Source organism: Antechinus flavipes, chromosome 4 (genome assembly GCF_016432865.1).
Source record: "Antechinus flavipes isolate AdamAnt ecotype Samford, QLD, Australia chromosome 4, AdamAnt_v2, whole genome shotgun sequence".
NCBI classification, from domain to species: domain Eukaryota; kingdom Metazoa; phylum Chordata; class Mammalia; order Dasyuromorphia; family Dasyuridae; genus Antechinus; species Antechinus flavipes.
In genome coordinates this window covers 49,139,476-49,165,048 of record NC_067401.1, presented here as the reverse complement: position 1 = coordinate 49,165,048, position 25,573 = coordinate 49,139,476, and positions in this window count along the sequence as shown.

Sequence of the window (25,573 nt, the reverse complement as noted above, 5' to 3'; positions counted from 1 at the left end):
CTGAGTCTATATTGTAAATTGGTTTGTCCTATGTCTCCCCTTGCCAAGTAAGCCAAGTGTTTGCTGCATTTATTTTTAGGATCTTTTGATTAGGATAATAATGACCAAATTATAGCAACATAGATCTAGAGCTTCAAAGGACCTCAGAAGCTATCTAGTCTGACCACTTCATGCAATAATTAAAGAAAGTTAGGACTAGGAAGATTATGACTTGCCCAAGGTCATAAAGACAATAAACATCAGAAGTAGGATTTGAATCCTCTGACTTCAGACAGTATAAAATTCTTAACAAATGGCAAGTTGATTAAAATTGATGACCTTTCCTCTATCCAATTAATATCTTTTTGCATCATAAACTTGTTTGAATAGTCACACTAGAGTTATTTTAATTGCACACCACATAATTTTCTTATTTTTAATCTTTTTTTTTCTAGCTTTGCATTAACTTAGATATTTGTTCTAGCAAGTTGGCAGTCTGACCATGCATAAACAGATTAAAGAGTGACACTCATATCAGTAACAAGTCATCTTCTATCCCATAAAATATAACTAATTTGATTTTCTTAGTAATATTATTCAGTGCTGCTTACCACATCCAATCTCTTGTGATTCTTCTCTCAAAGAAAGCATTGAAGATGTACACATGAGAGGCTTCTATGGAATCAATGCTTTTCTCCATCTTTTCTTCTCTTTATGTTATTTTCAGTTTATGGAATAAAACAAGCATTTCCATGACATAATATAATTTTTAAAAAGTGATTGCACATGAAACGGCAAATCTACCATGCATTAATACAATCTTTTTTTCTGAACCATTTTTTCCAAGGGACAAAGTCTTGGTATAATTTTAATCTACTAATGTTTGAAACTGTACTAAAACCTGTATTTTTCATCATTTTTACTTATGAAAGATATAATGAATAAAGAACTATTTTTGAAACTAAAAAAACACCTGAGTTCAAGTTTCACTTCTGACATATACGTGTGATCCTGAGCAAGTCACTTAACCTCTAAACTCTTTTAAAAGTCTTTAAGATTCTAATTTTCAGGAAAATTGTCCACCAACATTGATCAAGGAAGTTACCTCACCTGTAAGTTCCCTATAGTATATAACAATGAAATTCTCACTTATAGTCACCTTTAAAGTCACCTGTTCCCAAACCATGCCTTGATTTCATTTACAGGATTTTATAAAATTGTTAGGCTCTCTCAACCTCTCCATCTTCTATAACATATTGCAACATACACAGCAATTATTTCCATTAATTGTCTCTTTCCAAATACCTATGAGAAGCAAAATATGGCAGAATGGGAAGAGAGCTGGCTTTGGTGCTAGGAAGACTTGAATTAAGTACCACCTTTTAATCTTTACTGGTTATACAAACCTAGGCAAATAAATCAACTTCTCAGTGCTCTAGGGCTCAACTCCATTGAGTTGTATCAGTCACCTCCAACTCTCCGTGTTCCCTTTTCATATTTTCTTGGCAAAGATAATAGAGTCGTTGGCCATTTTCTTTTCATTTTACAGATAAGGAAACTGAGGCAAACAAGGTAAGTATCTAACCCAGAGTCGCACGGTTAGTAAATATCTGAAGCTGAATTTGAATTCAAGTCTTTTTGATTCTAAGGTAAACTCTCTCTCCATTGCTACCTTGTTGCCCAGATGAGGTGTTAGCTTGCCTTAAAAAAGGGCGTTTCCTCATCTGGGAGCTCCTTTCCCAGCACCTATTTATCATAAGCATTATAATACAAGGTAACCACATTTCCTGTGAAATGATATTTCTTGCTACCTTTGAATAAACAATTTAAAAAACTCTACTTGTTTCTTTATTTGCCTCTCCAAGAAGAATCTGTAAATCATCCCTGCATGTAACTATGTAACTAGTACATTCTTCTGTCTCCTGGTTCCTTTGATAGGGAGAACGTCATGATTAATAGGATTTAGCTTATGTTCATTTGGACAATGTTTAACAAAAATAATATCTATAGTTGGTCTAAAGATAGAACTCATTCTCTTTTCCCAAAAACTTACCCCTCTTCCAAAATTATTTTTCTCTGTCAAGGATATCACCAGGGTCTTCTTGCAGGAGTGAATGTTGAAGGCTGTTTTTGCATGTAATTGGAAAAATAAAATACTACTGAGAACAAAAACAAAAAAATTACTTTTGAAGAAACCTTGCTATATTGTTCAATCTCCAAAATTTACATATGAGTAAAGGGAGACCCAGAAAATGGAACTAAGGAATGGCCACATTCCTAGTAAGTGACAAACACAGGGAGAGAATCCAGGTCTTGCTATATCATGTTTTGGGTTTTTTTTTTTTTGTTGTTGTTGTTGTTTTTTTGGTATGCTGTTGTTTCGTTGATTCCTGTGGGACAAACTCCTGGGATCTGGGAGACACTATTTGCCTCCAATGAAATAAAACCAGACACACAAGAATAATGCCATTTTCACTCTTATACAGAATCCTTTCTAAATTGTGTCACCACCTCTCAGTATCCACCAGAGGGAGCCAGTGTCTACCATAAGACAATGGTCTTCCATGAGTTATTTGAACATGCGTTTAGTTGGCAACTTTCCCATCACCACCGACTGGCCCTGAGCTATTTGTCTCATCAAAAATTTAATATAAATTGTAACCCAGTGATTTTTTTTTTGGACTGAAAATAATCTGCACAGCTCTTGTCCCTGCATATTTTTTAGTTCCCTCTAGTAGGCAGTTATATATCCCAGTCCACTACATATTCCCAAGAGAAACTCAAAAAAAAAAAAAAAAAAAAAAAAATCTCTAAGAAAATTTAAACTACAATTTAGAGATTTTATAGATGAGAAACTGATGTTCAGAAATGGGTGGTGACTTGCCCCACATCACAGATACAGTAAGTGACAGAGCTGGAATTTAAAGCCAGGATTCTTTCCATTGAATCACATTTCTTTCTTTGAAGAGGCAGTGTGGTTCAATGGAAAGAGCACTCACTGGTCAAATAGCTGGGTTTTGCATCTCATCTCTCTAACTCTGGACAAATTGTATAATAATCTGGGCCTCTGCTTCCTTACTTACACAGAGTATCCCTAAAATCTTAGAGTGGTTTTAAGCTATTCTAGCTTATTTCTTTTTATATTTAAACACATATATTTTCTATATAATATATATTTGTTAAAATATTTATATATTTAAATCTATATTAATTGATTTAAGCTTTAATTTAAACATATTTATTTGTATATACATTTAAATATATTTTGTTTATAAATACACTTATTATGTGTTTAAATATGAGCATATATTTAAATATATTTACATATTTTAGATATCCTATATTTAGATATATTGTAATTTTGTGTTTGTTATCTCTTAGATTATGTGTATATATTTAAATATTTATATGCATTTCAGGGTTCATATATTTAAATATGTTTGTGAACATGCTTATTTATATTTAAATATATTTATAAGCTTATTCATATATTTAAATGTATTTACATATTTAATATATTTTAAAACATGCTTATTTATATATTTCAATATATTTGTTTATAATAACAGCTTGTGGCACAATGGATTGAGCACAGGGCTGGCATAAAACAATCTTCCTGAGTTCAGATATGACCTCAGATACCAGCCATATGACCCTCGGCAAGTCACTTAACCCTCCTTGCCTCGGTTCCCTCATCTGTAAAATGAACTAAAATAGAAAATGGCAAACCATTCTGCCAAGAAAACCCCAAATGGAGTTCCAAAGAGTCAGACATGACAGAAATGATTGACCAACAACAGTAATAAACAATCAGAGCTTAAGACTGCATTAAGATTTTAAGAACACCCTGTATATAATAGACACTTTAGGCTCACTCTCCCAACTTGCACTAGTTCTAATAGTTTGGATCCCTGGAGGGTGATAATAAATGCTGACTGATTGATAAGCTGCTACTGCCTCCCTTGGGGTTATAGGAATAAATATGAGGGTTGGGAATCCCTCATAAACCTTCATCCAACATGTTCTTTTGGATATCATTTCACCGATGAACATCAATTGGATTTTACTAAAGGATATTTATTGAGAGGGTAGAGCAAACATCAAACTATAACAACATCCCCTGAATCTGGGCTCTATTCTCCCCTGTACATATCCATTCAGTCCCCAAATAAAACAAACTTAAGGCTACAAAGCAGTTCATTCATCCACCAATCTGGGCATGGGACCTTAGAAGTCCTTTTCCTCCTTCTCAGCTTCCTCACCAAATTCACTTCTGGGTGTGGCACAGTTAACAAACAAGTGGCTCCTTGTTCACGGGATCCACTGAGGTCAATTCACTGTTGGCCATCAGGTTGTTACTCAGGACTGGCTCCTGATCAGACTTGGCTGCTGTTTCTCTTCTAACTCTAGTTGCTAAGAAAATCTTTGATGGTTGTTCCACCCTTCTGAAACCCATAAAGTCACAATCTAATCCACTCCTCCATCTCTGATATTCATTTACTTAAGATGGCTTAAAGAATAATTCAAAATTCAAAAATTTTTAATATGAAGAGATAAAAGAATTAGAAATGTTGGGGCTACAAAGACAAAAATGGGGGAAGGGAGGAAATCCCTAGTCTCAAGGAGCTTACGTTCTATTTTAGTAGATAACATGTTCATGGATAAGTAATTCTAAAAAATATAGAAAGTAAATACAAATAAAATAAATACTTTTGTATTTATACAAAGTCTTTTCTGGTTAGGGAGGTAGCAGCAGGGAATATTAGCAAGTAGGGAGTTCAATATACACTTCTTGTGTTCTTAATAAAGGGAGGCTGAGTAGAAGATAGAAGCCAATGATTTTCTTCTATCTGGAGGCTTAAGATATTTCTTCTTCCTCACTCAAAAATTTCCCAATGAGGAAAAAGCAGGAAACCATCCTCAAAAACCTTTTGTGTATATGCTTCCTTCCATCTCAGCAGCCAATTAAAAAGTTTTTCATCACTACTCAGCTGATAGGAAATAGAGGATGGATACATGCGGAGAAGTGAAAAAGGAAAGGGCCTCTCTTATATTTGCAGAATACTCACTCAAAGTTCCATGTGGGTTCATACCAGTCCTACATATCATTCATGCTCTAAAAACCTGATCCTTGTCACACATGAAATGGGACTGATAATATTTGTGCTTCCTAGCTCACAGGTTGGTTAGGAGGGAATCCCAAAGCCTTATATAAATAGGAGCTGCCCAGCTGCCTGTTAAGTGACTCTCCTCAATGCTATCCTGGGCTCTGGATTACTTTCCCATCTGGTTCTCAGTTGTCAGCTAATTCCAGATAAAGTCATAGGATTACAAGTATTTAGAACTCAATGGGAACGTTGAGATTATCTTGTCCCATTCCCTCATTTTACAGATAAAAAAACAGAGGCCCAAAATGAAATGACTTTTCCAAAACCACCCAGTATCCTTAAGTCATAGTTAATGCTAAATACCTTCTACTAGACCATATCAGGGAGATAAGACTCAAGGATTCTAATCTGATTCTGAGAGCAGGGGCCTTTGGGCCATCTATTAGATGTGACAAACCAAGGTATTCCCTCTAGCTCAGAACAAACCCCTAAAGAAAGATGAAGAGGTCAACAAACCTGGATGTGGAGGGATGGGATTTAATAGGTTCAAATATTTTTTAATATTTAATATTTATTAATAATAATAAATTAATATTTAATTAAATAAATTGAGTATATTATATAGGACAAAATTCTTCCCATCTGTAGATCTTAGCTTCCTTATACAATAAATGAGGATTTTCGATTAGGTGATCTCAAAAGAGCTTTCCAACATTCTAGGATCAATGACTCTCTAAGATTGTGCTAGCCCCACTTCCCTGTTCTATCACTATATTCCGCCTGACATCACTCATGAGCAGGACCTAGACTAGAGGCCTGATTTGGGAACTTCCAAGCTGTAGTACTATGGACAATTCCCTTGGCCTATCCCTAGCTCTAGTTTCTCATCTGTATAATAAGAAAAATAAAAGTTAAATAAGCAGCCACTTTAGGGGCAGGCAAGATGACAGTGCTGAAGCAGCTGTTCACAAGCCTTCCTCAGGCCCTTGTTGATCCCCATGAATATCAGTCTCATCATTTAGTGCAAAAACCTAAACACATCATTACCATAATGTTAGTACAAAGTAGAAAATGATCCTGTCATCCTCCCCAGTTAACTTCCCATCCTGATCCTGTTCCAGGGTATAAGGAAGTGATATTGGTAACCCAAGATTGCCAAGAAAAGGGGGAAGGCCTAAGGGAGGGAATACAGATATATATAGTGTCTCCTGTGTGCCAGGCACTGTGCTAAGATAATATCTACAGAGTTGAAGTCCAGTTCCAGTGAATACTGGGAGTGTGAATCCAAGGCAAGGTGGAAGATATATTTGGCAATCTCCATTTAGTAATCTGAGTGCCAGTGTTTATATACCTTTTAGGCTAGTGTTACAATATTACTAGCTACTTTCAAGTGACATCACATACCTTCCAGGGTTAAGGCACAATCCATACTTTTCATTTTTTCATTTCAAATCCATACATTTCAGTATCCACCTTAACTACCAATACTAAGGTACTTCTCAACACAGAATTGTAAATAGCATAGTTGTGATGCTCATCAATACCAATAGAATTGTAAATAGTTGTGATGTTTATCAATATCAAAGTACTTGTGGAAACATGGTAATAAACAGCATAAATTATCATACTAATGTATTTACCTCAAGTATGTCCTTAATTCATTGTGAAGGGGTAAATAGTATAGTTGAAATGCCTTGTTCCTATAGCATGCATTCTCCATCAAGATTATCCTCAGTTTATCGAGTATGTCTTTATAATTCATTGTTAGGGAGATGGTGAGCCCATAGTTTGAATGACTCACCCTAACAGAGAGCAGGTCTCAAGTAATACCTGGACCAGATTCTAGTTGTTCATGGACTTATTCAATACAGGCCCTCTATATCTCCCCCTTTTTTATTCAGAAGATGAAGCCTTTGAACTTCAGTTCCCATAGTTGACAATGATTGCAAGACATACTGGAAAGCACACAATGAATATAAGAATAACACATGCAAGAGGAACAAAATGCAAAAGCATAGAAGTCAGATTATTTACAAGATTTATCTTTTTTAATCACTCAAATATTTGGTTTGCTATGCTATCAGCATTAATTCCAAGGACACTACTTTTTGCTACGTTTTCCGTTCATGTCAAGCTAATTGAGATTTATCCCAAGTGAGCTTGGAATTATGTATAACTCCATTTATTCTGTTCCTTATTAAACACCCATCCTTTGTGATTCTGTTGAGAAGCTATAGCTGAAATAGCAAGTGATGTAATAACTACTATAGTTGCTAGAACTCCAGCAATGAGTAATCCAACAATTCTCCTTTTCCTACTTTTGTTTTCTAATTTCCTATGATGTTATCTCAAACCTATTCACCTGCTGATCTATACCAATAGTGATTAATCTTAGTAGGCACCATCACAAAGGATGGGTGTTTAATACTAAGAACCATAGGTAGTGATTTAGAAGACATTGGGATAGAAGTAAAACATTGGGATAATTCTGGAGAGCAGTTTGGAACTCTGCTCAAAAAGCTATCAAACTGTGGATATCCTTTGACCCAGCACTGTTACTACTGGGCTTATATCCCAAAGAGATCATAAAGAAGGGAAAGGGACCTGTATGTGCACAAATGTTTGTGGCAGTCCTCTTTGGAGTGGCCAGAAACTGGAAACTGAGTGGATGCCCATCAATTGGAGAATGGCTGAATAAGTTGTAATATATGAATATTATGGAATCTTATTGTTCAGTAAGAAATGACCAACAGGATGATTTCAGAAAGGCCTGGAGAGACTTACACGAACTGATGCTGAGTGAAGTGAGCAGAACCAGGAGACCATTATATACTTCAACAATAATATTATATGATGATCAGTTCTGATGGACTTGGCCATCTTCAGCAATGAGATGAACCAAATCAGTTCTAATGGAGCAGTAATGAACTGAACCAGCTACACCTGAAAGAACTCTGGGAGATATCTAAGAATCATTACATCAAATTCCCAATCCCTATATTTTTGCCCGCCTGCATTTTTTGATTTCCTTCACAGGCTAATATTTCAAAGTCTGATTCTTTTTGTATAGCAAAATAATAGTTTGGACATGTATACATATATTGTATTTAACTTATACCTTAATATATTTAACATGTATTGGTCAACCTGCCATCTGGGGAAAGGGGTGGGGGGGAAGGAGGGAAAAAGTTGAAACAAAAGGATTTGCAATTGTCAATGCTGAAAAATTACCTATGCATATATCTTGTAAATAAATAGCTATAATTAAAAAAAGGCATTGGGGTAAAACACGATTGTAACATTTTTACATCTCCTCCTAGCACATTCATGATTTGGATTCCAGTGCCATTGCTTAAAACAGTATCTGTAATTAGAAACCTCTATGGATATTTTTAAACATGCTGTACAGTATATTACTGAGGACCCTGAAACGTTGTGGAATCTCATGTCTGAGATGTGAAAATTTGTGCTATTCTAAATCCCAAATACATTGTAACAAGAGACCCATTCAGACAATGGAAAATTTGGGATCCGATTCACCAATCAGTTCCAGTTCCTCCCCAAATCAATGGGGTCCAAAATCCTCTGGGAGCAGAAGTGATGATCTGATCTTCTGAAACTACTTCCTGCTGAAAATGGGTGTAGATCTGACTCGCCTGCAGGGTCCCATCTTTTATGGAGGGGATGGTAAGCCAGAACTGATTAAAGCATCCAGTGGTTGATTCAGCTCCTTGAAGCTGATCAACGCAGCTGTAACTGACCTAAATCTAGAATTAAAAACAAATCTAATAGAGATTAGGATAATCCAAATCCACAAGGACTGCTTTAAGATGTAAAGAGGCCAATGTAGATTGGCCAGCAACTTTTCATGTAAAGAAATTTATTTGTGTCACAAAACACAGAGTACATACAAATATTAAAGATGTTTCAGCTTTAGTTTCAATAAACAATAAAATAACAGGTTTTACGGACAATCATGTTAATTGTTCTTATATTGTTTTTGGAAACCTTTAAGGACTTTATTTCACATACACACAAATATTTATATGTAACTATAACAGATAGATGTCTAGGCCAAATACTCATTCACCCAATTATTTAGTATATAATGACTACATATTTCCAGATTGAACAACAAGATATATAATTGAATTTGTGTTGACCATTTCCTCTGATTATAGAAATTTGTTATAGGAGAAAAATACAAGGGTATGATTATAATACTATCAGAACTGGTTTTTCAGGCCTCAGCCTAGGAGTATACACATGACAAAATAAAGCATCCTTAGTTCAGTTTGATAATATTCAGTTTTGTCCAATTTTAATAGTTCTATCTTATAGCCAGACTCAGGAATAATAAGGTGGGTTTTTATTCAAAGAGATACAACTGGGGAACTGAATCAGAAGGATCTTACCTTGAATGAAAGCTCCCTACTCTTGTCCACATATAGACTCTCACCTGTTCAGGATCACATTTCTCTGAATAGCTTATGATTTCTCTCAAGTGGTGGGTTACTGACTTAATGATCAAGCAATCAAATTCAGAACTCAAAAGAATATCAGTTACAGTCTCAAGAGATTTTATCTCTAATAGCAAATTCTACTAATTGCAGCTTAGGGCTGGATAAATTATTTTTTTAAAGTTTATCAAAACTTGGAAACATAGGAGATTGTTTAGCTTGTTATATATATTTAAACTCATCCTGGTACAAAGAGATTATTCATTAAATGAGCTTATAGATTTTTAGGAAACACTTTCCTTGACATATACATATATATATATATATATATATATAACTATACCTCCTAAACAGGCTCATTTCTCAGGGCCCATGACTTTGCTTATCTTGAAGGTTTCAAGAAAACTGGCAAGCTTACAATTAAGGAGAATTGACAGAGGCCCAGGAAAGGGGCTGAGCTTGTTTTTGCCCACCCCAACCATTCTTAGTGTTTTTATAGGCTATGTTGTTTGATACCGTCATACTTGAAGGCCAAATGATAAGGCTTTCACTTCCTCCCTCTTGTTCCATAACATAGTAATGATAATATTTAGGTTTAACATAATGACAATAACTCCAAATAACTTAGTTAACAATTTTAGATTTTTCCTAAGTAATAATCAAATAGTCTTAGTTGTAACTTCCTTTTGATTTTCTAGCAACAGTGAAAATACCTAATTCCTTAAATTATACTTACAAAATATTATAAAACAGTATTAGCAAGGATAAATAAACTTTCCACCTTCTTTTAGTTGATAAATCTATTCTGTTCCCAAGCTGTTGAGCTGGGAAGTTCTCAGGAAGGATTTCTGTTCCCTTAAATACTTTTCCTTTTTGTTTTAGGGAGAAAACAAGACAATTTTAAAAAATTTAGACAGAACAGATTTTGAAATTTACTTAACTTTAGTTCATGAGATTTCTTAAATTTCAATTAAATGTTCCAGATAAACCAAATTGCCATTTGGATATTTTCCAATTCACACAAATAATTTCTCTTTTGTGAGCCAGGAAAGAGTCAAGATGTCAATATTTTTGTGACTGGGCCCTGAGAAGTCTGATTCTAGATAACTCAAAAGCAGGCTGGGGTTGGGTTTTTGTTTTTGGTTTTAGTTTTGGTTTTTTGGAAGTTTTTTAAGTAGTGGTAAACTGTTTTTCTATTTTCCTAAATTTAATGGAAATAGATTACAATTTATATAAACTTTTAGTGGGCTTTGATTAGAGCTCCTTTAAAACTACTTTTATTATAATATCTCAAATAGCAAAATTCACTGAATTATGTATATTTTCTTTTTCTCTCTCTTACCCTTTCTTCCAGTTAGGGAAATAGGGGAGGAGGAAAGAGGAAGAAATTCTATACACTATCTTCCTAGGCTTAGTGAGCCCTTTATTTAGTTGAATCTGCTTAATTTAATTTACATATACCCCAAAATTATTTATCTCAACATTGGCATTGTATGTTGGTCACATTCAAAAACCCAAAGTTATCAAATATGAAGCAATTTTATCCAATAAAGCAGTTATCATTCATATAACATTTGTTTTATGCTAAGCATTTTTTCAATCATGTGATCTTCACAACAATAATCATTATTAGTTATCTTTACAAATCAGAAAACTGAGCAGAGATAAAATAATTTGCCATAAATTGCATAGCTAATATATTTCTGTAACTAAAATAAAGAATGGTGAGTTTACCGAAAATAGGCTGAGCGGGCTTTCTTACCTCACACTACCATGCTGGGTCCTGCCAGGGACACCCAGCTCCTTCCCAAGCAGCTTCTGGACAGAACCTGATGAAGGCTGGAGTAACTTGTGCCAGAATTTCCCTGTGATGGTAGTTTCAAGTCTCAGGGCCCAGGTTCCCTGGGTTGGGGAAGTTTTGGGGCAAGGATGTGGAGTCCCACAGCTGTTGTTGCTTTTCCTACAATGTTTTAACATTCTCTTTTCTGAATCTGATTTGAGATGAGAGAAGTTAGCAAATAGAGACATTTGGGCTGTCTCAATCTTATTAGCAATCCTTATGCATTCAGCATTCCAGGGAGCTGAACAGAGAAGGATACTCCAGATAGGCTAGAAGTCAAAGAAGGGTTAGTAAAAAGTTGCTATTTTCCTAATTGTTGTTTTGACTAGTTGGCAAATTCCTTAACCAACTTGTCTCAAAATCTTGAGAATCTGCTGTCATTTTCCCAGTTCTAAAATTTTGATTAGCTAACCTATTTTCTGCAGCCCCCAGTTTGTCAAGTTTGGGGTCTACAGGAAAAAGTTAAGCTATTTCCCTTTTTAAAATGGGAATTAAGGATGTTAAGAAATCTTTCCAGGTAACAAAATCTAGTTCACAGAACAAATATGACACAGACAATCCGTGCAGAAACACAGACACAGACTAAAATGACATGGAAGAAGAGTGTTTCAACTTTGCCAAAAGCCATAAACTTGAAAAATAAAAACAACTAGTCAGTTATTAACATTGTGCAAACATAAACTATTCTTTTAAACAATAGAAATAATTAATATTAAAGGAATCTCATTTAACCAGCAGGATGTCCAGAGTGGGGCTGTTTCTATGTTATGCTATGTGTTAACCACATAAATAGCATGTTTGCTTTCAGAGAAAATATTAAGAGGTTCTTGAACAATATACAGTGCAGTAATAATTGCATATAACTCATTTTGCTTTGCATATTCAAACAGGGTGTTAAAATATATTTAGTAGTAGGTGCAATATATATATAAAAGAAGCTAATTGTTTATTAGTAGCATCTATAAATATCATCTACTGCTTGCAGCTGATCCTGACTTCTTTTTGAATTAGGATTAGAATCTCCTCTTTTTTTTTTTTTAATAATTTTTTATTGATAGAACGCATGCCAGGGTAATTTTTTATAGCATTATCCCTTGCACTCACTTCTGTTCCGATTTTTCCCCTCCCTCCCTTCACACCCTCCCCCAGATGGCGAGCAATCCTTTACATGTTGAATAGGTTACAGTATATCCTAGATACAATATATGCGTGTAGAACCAAACAGTTTTCTTATTGCACAGGGAAAATTGGATTCAGAAGGTATAAATAACCCAGGAAGAAAAACAAAAATGCAAGCAGTTTATATTCATTTCCCAGTGTTCTTTCTTTGGGTGTAGCTGCTTCTGTCCATCTTTGATCAATTAAAACTCTCTTTATCAAAGAGATTCACTTCCATCAGAATACATCCTCAAACAGTATCTTGTTGAGGTATATAATGATCTCCTGGTTCTGCTCATTTCACTCAGCATCAGTTCATGTAAGTCTCACCAGTCCTCTCTGTATTCATCCTGCTGGTCATTCCTTACAGAACAATAATAGAATCTCCTCTTAAAGTTTTGAATTTTGTTCAAATACAGTATTCTCCAATTAATATCCCTTAACAATTTTTGATAATCATTTAAAGTAACTAATCCCTTTTAATTACTATTTTTAAATTGGCCTAGAATCAGCAATAGATTGCATCCGAAATGCCTCTTTTCCTGTACCTCCAAAATCTTCACCTTATTTTTATTTTTATTCTTTCTTATTTTTAAGATAGTTTTAATAACAATGCTATCCTTTCTCTCTTTGAAAAAAAAATATCCTGGTGAGGAGTGGAATAGCAAAGAATACATATTTTCCCAAAAAATCACAATCTGCTACTCCAGTAATAACCTTAAACCTAGAACTGCATCGAAAAATGAGACCTAGCATACTAGAAGGAAGTGGACTCAAGACTCCAATGGGGAGAGAACATATTCCATATTATCAGTAATTCAATGTGGAGAGAGACAGATCTCAAGACCAGGATTTCCCGGGGTAACACGTATTAAATCTTGTACTGTCAACAAGTCATTTAAAGGTATTGTTTGCAAGCAGTGCTTGAGCAGGGAATAAGGGAAAGTCCAGCTCCCATAGAATGGTTTCCCAATATTAAATTACCTTGCCTATTATTCTGAGAGTGATATTCAGAAGCCCAATGAATGAAGTGAACTGGGAAAGCTCTCTCACAAGATGGAGACAATGTTCTAAAGACAGAGTGAGGGTCAGCAGCTCCCCTGGCCAGGTTTCTTTCTCCAGAAATCATGAGGTTTACAAGGAGTGGGACCTTTTCTTTGGGAGACTAAGTTGGGCCACCTTGGCAATGAAACTCCCCATATAAGGTAATTAAGTTATCCTAAAAATGTGGTTGGGTTGAAAGTTTTCCTCATTTATGGTTTAGAATGTGAGGTCATTTGTCCTGACTAATCAGGGCAAAGATCCAGCCTATAGGGAGTGTTAGCCCAGGTTTCTATGTAATTCTTGTCTGTTAACTGGACCTCTCCTCTCCTTGCCTAACTGCTTGTGTGGAGGGAGATGCCCTTTCTCATGAGATCTTAATAAAATTCCTTTCTACTTTTGCCTTGAGAAATCTTAATTTATTTGACTTATCTGAGTCGGTGGTCTTGTCCCACGCACCAATATCTGCCCTTCCTGCATTTTGGACTTAAGGCCAAAGATTAATTTGCTGAATTGTGATGAAGTACAACCTTTTGAGTAATACTATTTTTCCTCTCATGACCCAATTGTCCAAAATTATAGCAACTATGAGAATTTGAAAAATTCTGAGATTGAGATTTGTTCTGATTTAGCACAGCAATCATTACTGCAGCTTGAAAAGTAAAAGTCCCAATATTCTGACACCTTTGAGTCATTTCTATTAAATACTTTTTTAGTTTTCTCCCAACTAATGCTTTCTTACAATCAGCATTAGCATTTTCAAAAGCACATTGTTTCAACAAAATTTAAGCTGCCTCCCCATGCTGACTGAAGGCTAGATTGTCATCCTTATGCAATCGACAAAGTCAGCAAAAGTCTCATTATGTCCTTGAGGTTTTAGTGAAAGATATTCCTCTATCAATTTTTCCTGATACTATTACCCGTGCCTCTCTAGGAACCTCAAAAAACACTGCCTTCCATATCAAATAGTCTCTTCCTAAGGTAATTTTTGCCACTGAGCATCAATCTAAAAAATGTCAAAGCAGTTGTCGAGAAAACATTCAGATAATATTCTCTGTCTCTGCTACCTGATTGATTTTGCCCTATTCCAATTAAATATGTGTACTATATTGATGTCAGCTGGACAAGGATCAATCTTATAATTTTATCTTATATTTTATATTTTTATATCTTCTATCTTTTATTTTTTATCTTATAATTTATATCATCTGATATTTTGTAACTGATATCTTGTTATGTCACAGTTCTTTTTAACTGTCCTCAGTTTCCCTGTACGAGTTTCCCTTGTCTCAGTTTCCTTAACTGTTCTGTCTCAATCCCCTAAGTTGTAAATCCCCCCTCTGGGCTATTAAGACTGAGGACCATTTGCTCTAAGGTTATAAATTAGCAAGACAAAGAAGAGAGTAGACCTCCTGACTCTTTTCTGTCCTCAAGAATTTACAATATCCCTCTAAAATATTCCAAGATACCTCACTGACATCTTTATCTCTGTGTATTCAGACATCCTGTCTCTGGGTTTTTAGGATTTATGGCCTCCCTATCCTGATAGAGATTTTCCCCGTGCTTCTTACCCCTTCCTTTGTTTAGAGGAAAGGTATTTAAGAAGTTGGGGTTCCTCCATTCATTGCTGGAGGCTGGATGCTGGACACTGGATTCTTTGAGATGACAGTCTCCTCCAGCCCTGGGACCAACATGGATTCCTTGGTCCCAGTATTTCTTTATCTGGATAATTTGAGATGAGAATCTTGTCCAGCCAATTATACTCTCCCATTAATAAAATATTAAAAAGTCTCTAATCTCTCTCCTGCCTCAGTTTCTCTGGCATTACAATCTTATATTCTATACCTCATATTTTTACCTGATATCTAATATTGTATAATTTATATTTTACCTTATATTTTATATGTGATATCTTTTCTCTTATTCCTCACATCAGCCTAGTGATAAATTACTTCTGGTGATAAATTACTTTTGGTGATCACCTCTTGCCTACTTTATCTTACTTCTTATGTAAATTGCTTTCCCCTCTTACCTTAATCTTGGGCTCTCTGAGAGGGCATTCTCCTGCCAGGACATCTAAAGGTTCCTATCTGTTTGGGTGCCACCTGTTGGAATCCAGCTCCTGCGAATACTGAGAACATGAATGAATACCCAAGGCAGGTGGAAGTTATGCTTTCCAATCCCCATTTATTCATCTGAATGCCAGTGTTTATATACCTTTTAGATTAGTGTTCCATTGGCGCCTGAACATGGGGTATAAGAAGCATAAAAATTACAAGAAGGACCAGCAGTGTTCCAGAGATGTTTGTGAAAAGGATCCTTCCAGAGTTAAGGAAGAAGAGCCCCGGTAAGACTTTTTTAGTTGGGGTAATTAAATGAGCCAACACATCAAAGGGCTGAGCCAGGAGTCCTCTTCTCCATTTGAAAGTTTTCCTCCATGAGAGCAACACCTGCTATAGCCATCCAGAAGTGATAGGGCTGCTTGCATTCCTTGCAAAAAGGGGGGGAAAGGGGAGAAGGAGGAGAGGGAAATAATAGCAAAAAAAACAAAAAAGGGGGAATTGTTAAGGAGCAGGTCATTTCTCTGAGAGCCTCCACAGCTGGAGATCATAGCATCTGAAGGAGTTGCAGGGCAGCCTTTGCTGACTGGGAACGAGATAAACTGGAGGCAGAAGGAAAAGGAGAGAGGTCAGACAAAGCAATGACCTATCAGTCAGAGAGATCAGAGAAAAGGAACTGCCTCTCAGTCTCCTTGTATCATCCTCTCACAAGAGGAGATCCATTTTGCAGGTCTGTTGGCTCTCCAGCAGCCACTGTCAGGTGGCTCCCTTATATTCCAACATTACATTATCACTAGCTACTTTCAGTTGGCATCATATGCCTTCCAGAGTTAATACACAATCCATACTTCGACATTTCAGTATCCACCTTAACTTTCAATCCCAAGGTGCTTATCAACAGGAATTGTAAATAGTTGTGATCTCATCAATACCAACAGAATTGTAAATAGCTGTGATCTCATCAATACCAACAGAATTGTAAATAGTTGTGATGTTCATCAATACCAACAGAATTGTAAATAGTTGTGATGCTCATCAATACCAACAGAATTGTAAATAGCTGTGATCTCATCAATACCAACAGAATTGTAAATAGCTGTGATCTCATCAATACCAACAGAATTGTAAATAGCTGTGATCTCATCAATACCAACAGAATTGTAAATAGTTGTGATGTTCATCAATACCAACAGAATTATAAATAGTTGTGATCTCATCAATACCAACAGAATTGTAAATAGTTGTGATCTCATCAATACCAACAGAATTGTAAATAGTTGTGATCTCAATACCAACAGAATTATAAATAGTTGTGATGTTTATCAATACCAACAGAATTGCAAATAGTTGTGATGTTTATCAATACCAACAGAATTGTAAATAGTTGTGATGTTTATCAATACCAACAGAATTGTAAATAGTTGTGATGTTCATCAAAACAACAGAATTGTAAATAGTTGTGATCTCATCAATACCAACAGAATTGTAAATAGTTGTGATCTCATCAATACCAACAGAATTGTAAATAGTTATGATGTTCATCAATACCAACAGAATTGTAAATAATTGTGATGTTTATCATACCACAGTATTTGTGGAAACACAGTAATAAATAGCAGAAATTATCATGTATTTATCTCAAGTATGTCCTTAATTCATTGTGAAAGGGAAAATAGTATAGTTGAAATGCCTTGTTCCTATGGCATGCATTCTCCATCAAGATTATCCTCAATTTATCAAATATGTCTTTATTGTTAGGGAGATGGTGAGCCAATAGTTTGAATGGCTCATTCTAACAGAGAACAGTAATACCTGGTCCAGACTCTGGCTGTTCATGGAGTTATTCGATACTGGTCCTCTGCATATTATCTCATTGGAAAGGGCAAGTTGTCCCTTGGACAGTCTGAGAAGAACATGAACCTTGAGTTTAGGATGAATGACTTCTAACTGTTCCCAAGAAGCAGACCAAGGCCAGAGGTGAGACCTCGGAGGAACAGACTGAGCCTTCATCCCTTTTCATACAGCTGATAAAGAAAGCAAGAAGCACAAATGGGAGTCCAACCCTATCAGTCAGTCAACAGACTTTTCTTAATTAGTTACTATGTGCCAAGCATAAACATGCAAAAAAAAAGACAATTCAAAGAAAAAACTTACAAAGAAAGGCAAAAAAAAAAAAAAAAAAAAAGGTCCCTGCCCTCCAAGAGCTCATACTTTGTGGAAAAAACAGCCAGTCAATTAGTATTTTTTCAGCACTTACCACATTCCAGATTCTGTGTCACTGGATAGTCAAGAAATAACCAAAAACGCTGCCCCTGCCCTCAAGAGACTTACATTCTAATGGGAAAACAATACACAAATAATCATGTTTATACAAGATCTAGATAGTTCAAGTGAAGGTAAATTTAGAGGGAAAGCACTTGCAATGGGGAAATCCAAGAACTAATCAAATCTCAATCCTAAATCTCTTCCTCCAGCTTTTTAAAAAGTTATACTCTCAGGGAATTAATGAAAAAAAAAATCAAATGAAGGTGGTCTAGCTGTACCTGATCTAAAATTATATTATAAAGCAGCAGTCACCAAAACCATTTAGTATTGGCTAAGAAATAGATTAGTGGATCAGTGGAAAAGGTTAGGTTCACAAGACAGAATAGTCAACTATAGCAATCTAGTGTTTGACAAACCCAAAGATTCTAACTTTTGGGATAAGATTTCATTATTTGATAAAAACTGCTGGGATAACTGGAAATTAGTATGGCAGAAATTAGGCAAGGACCCACACTTAACACCACATACCAAGATAAGATCAAAATGGGTCCATGACCTAGGCATAAAGAATGAGATTATAAATAAATTAGAGGAACATAGGATAGTTTATCTCTCAGACTTGTGGAGGAGAAAGAAATTTGTGACTAAAGATGAACAAGAGACCATTACCGATCACAAAATAGAAAATTTTGATTATATCAAATTAAAAAGCCTTTGTACAAACAGAACGAATGCAAACAAGATTAGTAGGGAAGCAACAAACTGGGAAAACATCTTTACAATTAAAGGTTCTGATAAAGGCCTCATTTCCAAAATATAGAGAGAACTGACTCAAATTTATAAAAAATCAAGCCATTCTCCAATTGATAAATGGTCGAAGGATATGAACAGACAATTTTCAGATGAAGAAATTGAAACTATTACCACTCATATGAAAGAGTGTTCCAAATCACTATTGATCAGAGAAATGCAAATTAAGACAACTCTGAGATATCACTACACACCTGTCAGATTGGCTAGAATGACAGGGAAAGATAATGGGGAATGTTGGAGGGGATGCGGGAAAACGGGGACACTGATGCATTGTTGGTGGAGTTGTGAACGAATCCAATCATTCTGGAGAGCAATCTGGAACTATGCTCAAAAAGTTATCAAACTGTGCATACCCTTTGATCCAGCAGTATTTCTATTGGGCTTATACCCCAAAGAGATACTAAAAAAGGGAAAGGGACCTGTATGTGCCAAAATGTTTGTAGCAGCCCTGTTTGTAGTGGCTAGAAACTGGAAAATGAATGGATGCCCATCAATTGGAGAATGGCTGGGTAAATTGTGGTATATGAATGTTATGGAATATTATTGCTCTGTAAGGAATGACTTACAGATGAATACAGAGAGGCTTGGAGAGACCTACATGGACTGATGCTAGTGAGATGAGCAGAACCAGGAGATCATTATACACTTCGACAACGATATTGTATGAGGATGTATTCTGATGGAAGTGGAGTTCTATGACAAAGAGACCTAACTGAGTTTCAATGGATAAATGATGGACAGAAACAGCTACACCCAAAGAAGGAATACTGGGAAATGAATGTGAACTATTTGCATTTTTGATTTTCTTCCCGAGTTATTTTTACCTTCTGAATCCAATTCTCCCTGTGCAGCGGGAGAACTGTTCGGTTCTGCAAACATATTGTATCTAGGATATACTGCAACATATTTAACATATATAGGACTGCTTGCCATCTTGGGGGCGGGGGGAGGGGGTGGAGGGAGGGAGGAGAAAAAAACGAAACATAAACGAGTGCAAGGGATAATGTTGTAAAAAAATTATCCTGGCATGGATTCTGTCAATACAAAGTTATTATTAAATAAAATAAAATTTAAATTAAAAAAAAAAAAGTTATACTCTCCCTGCTCTTTCCATTGACTGAAGGGAAAAGAATACTCATTTATATAGTTATTACTATATTCCAGACACTGTGTTAAGTAGGCTACAAATATCATCTCCTTTGGTCTTCACAATAAATCTGAGAGGAAGGTGTTATTATCTGTCCTTCTCCCAGCCCCTTTCCCCCGCCTTTTTTTGTGAGGCAATTGAGGTTAAATGACTTACCTAGGATCACACAGCTAGTGTCAAGTATCTGAGGTTAGGTTTGAATTCAGGTCCTCCAGTCTCCAGGTCCAGGGTTCTATCTCTTGGGCTACATGACTGCTCTAAGTAGGCTGCTGCCTTTTGGTATTTATATGTTTTCCCTTTTTGGCACAGGCCTAGAACAGGGTGTAAGTCAACAGTTAGGGGAAAGGTTAATAAAGGCATGCAGGAGAACTTTTTTTCATAGCCAAACATCTCTCCTCAAACTTTTCCTGGAAGAGAAGGAAATAAATTCCTTATTTTGGAGGGAGGAAGTGCTCTTCTGAATGTTTTAGGTTCCCCCACACACACACACACTGATCATGGGTTAGGAAGAACAGAAAGCTGGCTATCCTGAAGTCACAATCTTTACCATTCTGTGGTTGTCCAATGAGCAAATATGTAGCCCCTCGACAAAAACAAGTTTTAGGTCAGAGGGACCAGAGGTAACCAGCTCTTTCAAGGTCCTTCTTAAAATGTGGCCTCCCAAATTGAACAGATGTGGTCTGATCAAAGTACAACTGCAGCATTACCTCCCCAGTGCAAGATAGAACCTGGGTAACAGAATCATTTATGAATTTATCCAAGTCATTAAACTGCTAAATAGCCCAATCCCAAGCACAGACTCCTTGGGATGATTCACTAGAGGCTTCCTTCCAAACAGATATAGAACCATTTTTGACCATTCTTTGGGTCCAATCATTCAATTAGCTACTGAATTTACTTAACATTACTACTATATAGCCCCGATCCCGTCCATAAAAAGAACATAACAAACTTTGGCAATTTCTTTGCTGAAACAACATGTTTTTGATCTATTCATCTAATAACTCCTTTCCTCCCCGCTCCCATACACCCCCCAAAAAAGGTGAATGAAGTTAGACTGGCATGGCTGGTTCTTTGTGATCATTAGTTCCTTTTCTTTTTTTAAAATTTAATTAATTTAATGTTTTTGATTATACATGTATAGTCTTTTTTAAAAATGTATTTCCTTATGAATCATGTTGGGAAACAAAAATCAGAACAAAATGTAAAAATCACAAGAGAAAAAGAAAACAGAAGAAAAAGAAAAAAGAAAGTGAACATAGCATGTGTTGATTTATATTCAGCCTCCATATGCAGATGGTATTTCCCACCCAAAGTTTATTAGAATTGAATTGGATCACTGAACCACTGAGAAGAACCAAGTCTGTCATAGTTAATCATTCCACAATTTTGCTGTTACTGTATACAGTATATTCTTGGTTTCTGCTTGTTTTGCTCAGCATCAGTTTGTGTAAATCTTTCCAGATCTTTCCAAAATCAGTTTGTTCATGGTTTTTTATGGGACAATAATATTCCATTACTTCCACATAGCATAACTTATTCAGACATTCCCCATTGATGGGTATCTACTCATTTTTCAATTCCTTGCCACCACAAAGAGCTGCTACAAATATTTTTGAACATGTGGGTCCTTTCCCCTCCTTTATGATTTCTTTGGGAATTTCTTTTCTAAATGTTCATTGACCATCCCTTTAATATTATGTTCAAGAATCAAACTCAAGGTCATTTATCATTCAAATGTTTACTTTACTGAAAATCAGGTCAACATTTGCTCTCTTCCAATCCTGCAGTACTTTTCTTACCCTCCATGATCTTTTACAATTCATTTGCATGTTTTGACAATTATGTTCATCAATTTTTTTTCAGTTCCCAAGGATATAGATCATCTGGATCAAGTGAACCCATCAAAGGCTGAAAACTTTTCTCATCTCCTCCTTATCTTGAGTATCAACTCCTTTTGAAGCATTTTTGTTTTGTCCTTTCCAGTCCAAAGATCATTCTTCTTGGCAAAGAATCACAGGATCCTAGATTGAGAGAACAAATAACATAGTTCAAAGCTTTGAACTAACTGAGCCCTTAGAGATCCCATTTGTGATTAACTGCAACTATACAGAATGTGGGCCCCCTATCCCGCTTGCTACACTGCAGATTAGTTTTTGCCCCTTTCACTCTATCTCCTCTCACAATGGGCCCATTGAAATTATATATTTTTTATATTTTTATATTTTTTCTTCTAAGGTTAGGTTCTGGAGTCCATGAAAGTAACGGATTAATATTGCCTAGAGTGAGTGGGGCAGTGAAGCAAAGTTATCCCAACACAGAACCCCTCTAAGCTTTCTCTGGAAAAAGTCCCCTTTCTTATTCATTCAACACAATTACTTATTAAAGCATCTCTACTGTGTAGCATACTATGCTAAAACCTTGAGATAACGAAAAATAAATAACACAGCATTTCTATCCTTCAAATAACTTGCATTACTGGGGGTCTGCTATGTCTAAAGCACCCAGCTAGAGAATTTTTAAAGTGAAAATGAAAAGGCCTATGGGAGAGATTACGGCTTTATCAACTAGCAACTGAACCAACTGACAAGGACTCTGGGATGATAGCTAGAGACTGAAGAGTGAGGAGGGGGCAGAAGGGAGACTAGTAGGAGACTCCTAGGAGAATAATGAAAAGATAAAGGAAACCTGCTGGCCTGCAAAGATAGGTTGTTTAGTTTAATTCTGGGGAAAATATTCAATATCTTTCCTTGTTTGTTATGCATTCCTTAATGCTGCTCTAAGTATTTTGCCCTATTTTTTATTTAGTCTCTTTAGCTAAGGCTTCTTACACTATATTTTGGTGCCAAAAATCGAAGTTCTGTTCCCTGGAAGATCAAGGAAAGGGACCGGTAGCTCTCATGTACTTTTGGGCCACAGAAAAATTGGAGGATTAAGCCTGGAAAAATGGATTGTTCCCTCCACTCAAGTACCTAGTTGTGTTTATTCTGAATCCTAGGAAAAACACTGACCTCGCTCACAAAGGACATAGACCTTAGTGGATAGATTATTAAACTTGGAATCAGGAAGACATGTTCAAATCCTCATCTGTAAAATGGAATACTCATTTATTCATCTGTAAAATCTAATACTTGTCTCCTAGGGCTGATTGGGGCACAAATGAAATGATTTAAACAAAGTGTTGTGCCTCAAATTTTAAAGTGCCATATAATTGCCAATTTTGATAATGATTATAATCATAATTTGTGAAGGGACATTTATTTTTTTGATGACCAAGATCCATCAAAACAAGGGGAAGTAGAATTTTGATGCTCAAAGAAATGCATAACAAAGGCAAGAATTGGATACAGGGAATGAAGGATAATGAACTTGTCTCCACTTTGCTTTTCTTCTGAATCAAATTAATTTGCAAACCAAGACATGTAAGATCTTGGGAATTTCTAACGTTTGCTTATTTAGTCTCTGACAACAGGGTAGTTAAGAGAAAAAAGCATAATCGTAGTTATGAGTGTACAATGTTTGAATTGTTTTTTTGTGCTGCCCTTATGTATTGACTCATAGCCATCCCTATGGAATTTAAGAATTATTAGCTGACTGTTAGCAGAGAGAGGCTTTCTAGTCACTGCATCTTAGCAGAGAGGAAACAAAATAGCCAGAAGGAGATCCCAAAAACCTTTGGAGTCTAAGATATGAGAGATATCAGAGTCTACTTCTTCTACAAAGAAGAGGTAAGTACTAAAACTTAATTATAACTGGGAGCAGCAGAAAAGAGACAACAATAAAGAAAGAGCAGTGACATGATGGTCCAGGTCCAGACCCAGCAGGAAACATCACTCAATCATGACCTGGCTCAAAAAGAGCAATGCAATAATATCACCAAAAGATATCAGTGGGCATGCAGGCTTAGAGACAGGTATCAAACCTCCATGAGTGTTTCCTGGCCCCCTGAATTCTCTGTGTATGACCTTCTTTGTGCCAACTCTTCCCTGAGGATGCAGGTATTTGAAGGAATATATTTTCCAGGTTTATGATGAAAATGTCCTCTTGCAACTTTTCTTACTAGGCTGCTATTAAGTGCCTTTATTTTTAACTAATTATATCTTCATGCTGGCTAATAAAAGTAAAATCATCTGTAGAGACTTAAGAATTAATTACTGTCTTGAATGGTATTAGACTCACAGGATATTTTGAATTTAAGGAAGATTTTTCTAGATGATCCACATGTGGAAGTACTGACCACACAGTACTAAGTCTGTTATCTTGAATGAATTAAATCTCTTAGTGCCTCATCTAGAAATGCTAATAATTCCTGCCTCAGCTATTTCATAGGATTTTTATGAAAATGGAGATTTTATGGGTGAATACTATTTGAGATTTTTAAAGTATTATACAAGTTTTAAGAACTTATTACACTGACAACTATTATTAGCCATACAACACCGAACTTAGAGTGAGATAGCTTGAGGTAACATTTTATAGTGAAATAGATTAATCTTAGAGTCCCAAAACCTGAGTTTGAATCCCACCTCCTCCATTTATTGGATATATAACTTTAGGAAAGCCCTTTAGCCTCTCAAACAAAAAAGTTTGGGATTCAAACTTAAACAAAACAGTTTAAAATGAGGCTAATTGAACTTGCAAGACTTACCTCATGTTTCAGTCTAATTCCAAAAGATCTGTAATGGAGAAAACCATCTGCATCCACAAAGAGGAACGTGGGGACTGAATGTGGATCATAACACAATATTTTCACCTTTTTGTTGTTATATGCTTGCTTGCTTTTTTTTCTTTCCCATTTTTGTTCTTTTTTGATGTGATTTTTCTTGTGCATCATGATAAATATGGAAATATGTAGAGAAGAACTGCACATGTTTAATATATATTGGATTACTTGCTGTCTGGGAGGAAGAAAAATTTGCAACACAAGGGTGAATATTGAAAACTATCTTTGTATGTATTTTGAAAATAAAAAAAAACTCTTATAAAAAAAGCAAAAAAAATACTTATCTAATAGACAAGAAGTTTATTTGTCTTGTAAACCTTCAAGTTCTACATATATTTAGACTTTTGTTAATAACATTCTCTGATCTTCTATGATACCCAATCAAATCTATGACTTAATATGTAGAGTCTTTACTAACAGAAGAAGGAGAATCTTCCAATGAGTTATAACTTAATAGGAAAATTGGACATACACAAGGCTTTAAGTACACTTTCTTGATACAGCATAAATTTTAAAACTGAATCTTAGGCTTCACATTGATGTTGTTTGAATGGTCTAGTTTTCTGGTGGTCTAGAGTTTAGTGGCTATAAGAGAATTATTAAGAATCCCCTTTAAATCAGCACCAGGTTTTAGGAGTGAAAGAATTCACTCGTTTCCAAATATTAGTTGCAAAATGAATTTATTGTTAGATAGAAATCAGTTTACCAAGAGACTGACTTCTATAGTGGCAGATCTATGGAAAATGGAGTTTTGCACTGAGAATGCAGGTTCTTAGTGGGCAGAAGGTCCTGGCAGGAAAGGGAGCTACCAAGGTCCATCTGCAAAAGACCTTCGTTGATGGAAGTTATTATAATGAGTGTCTTGGTGGAGGCTGGGACAGCCAGCAGGTCAGACCCTGTGGAGGTTGGGGAAGCCCAAGCAAGTCAGACCTAGTGGGGGCTGGACAGCCCGGATCTCCTATTGGAATTCAAGGGATGC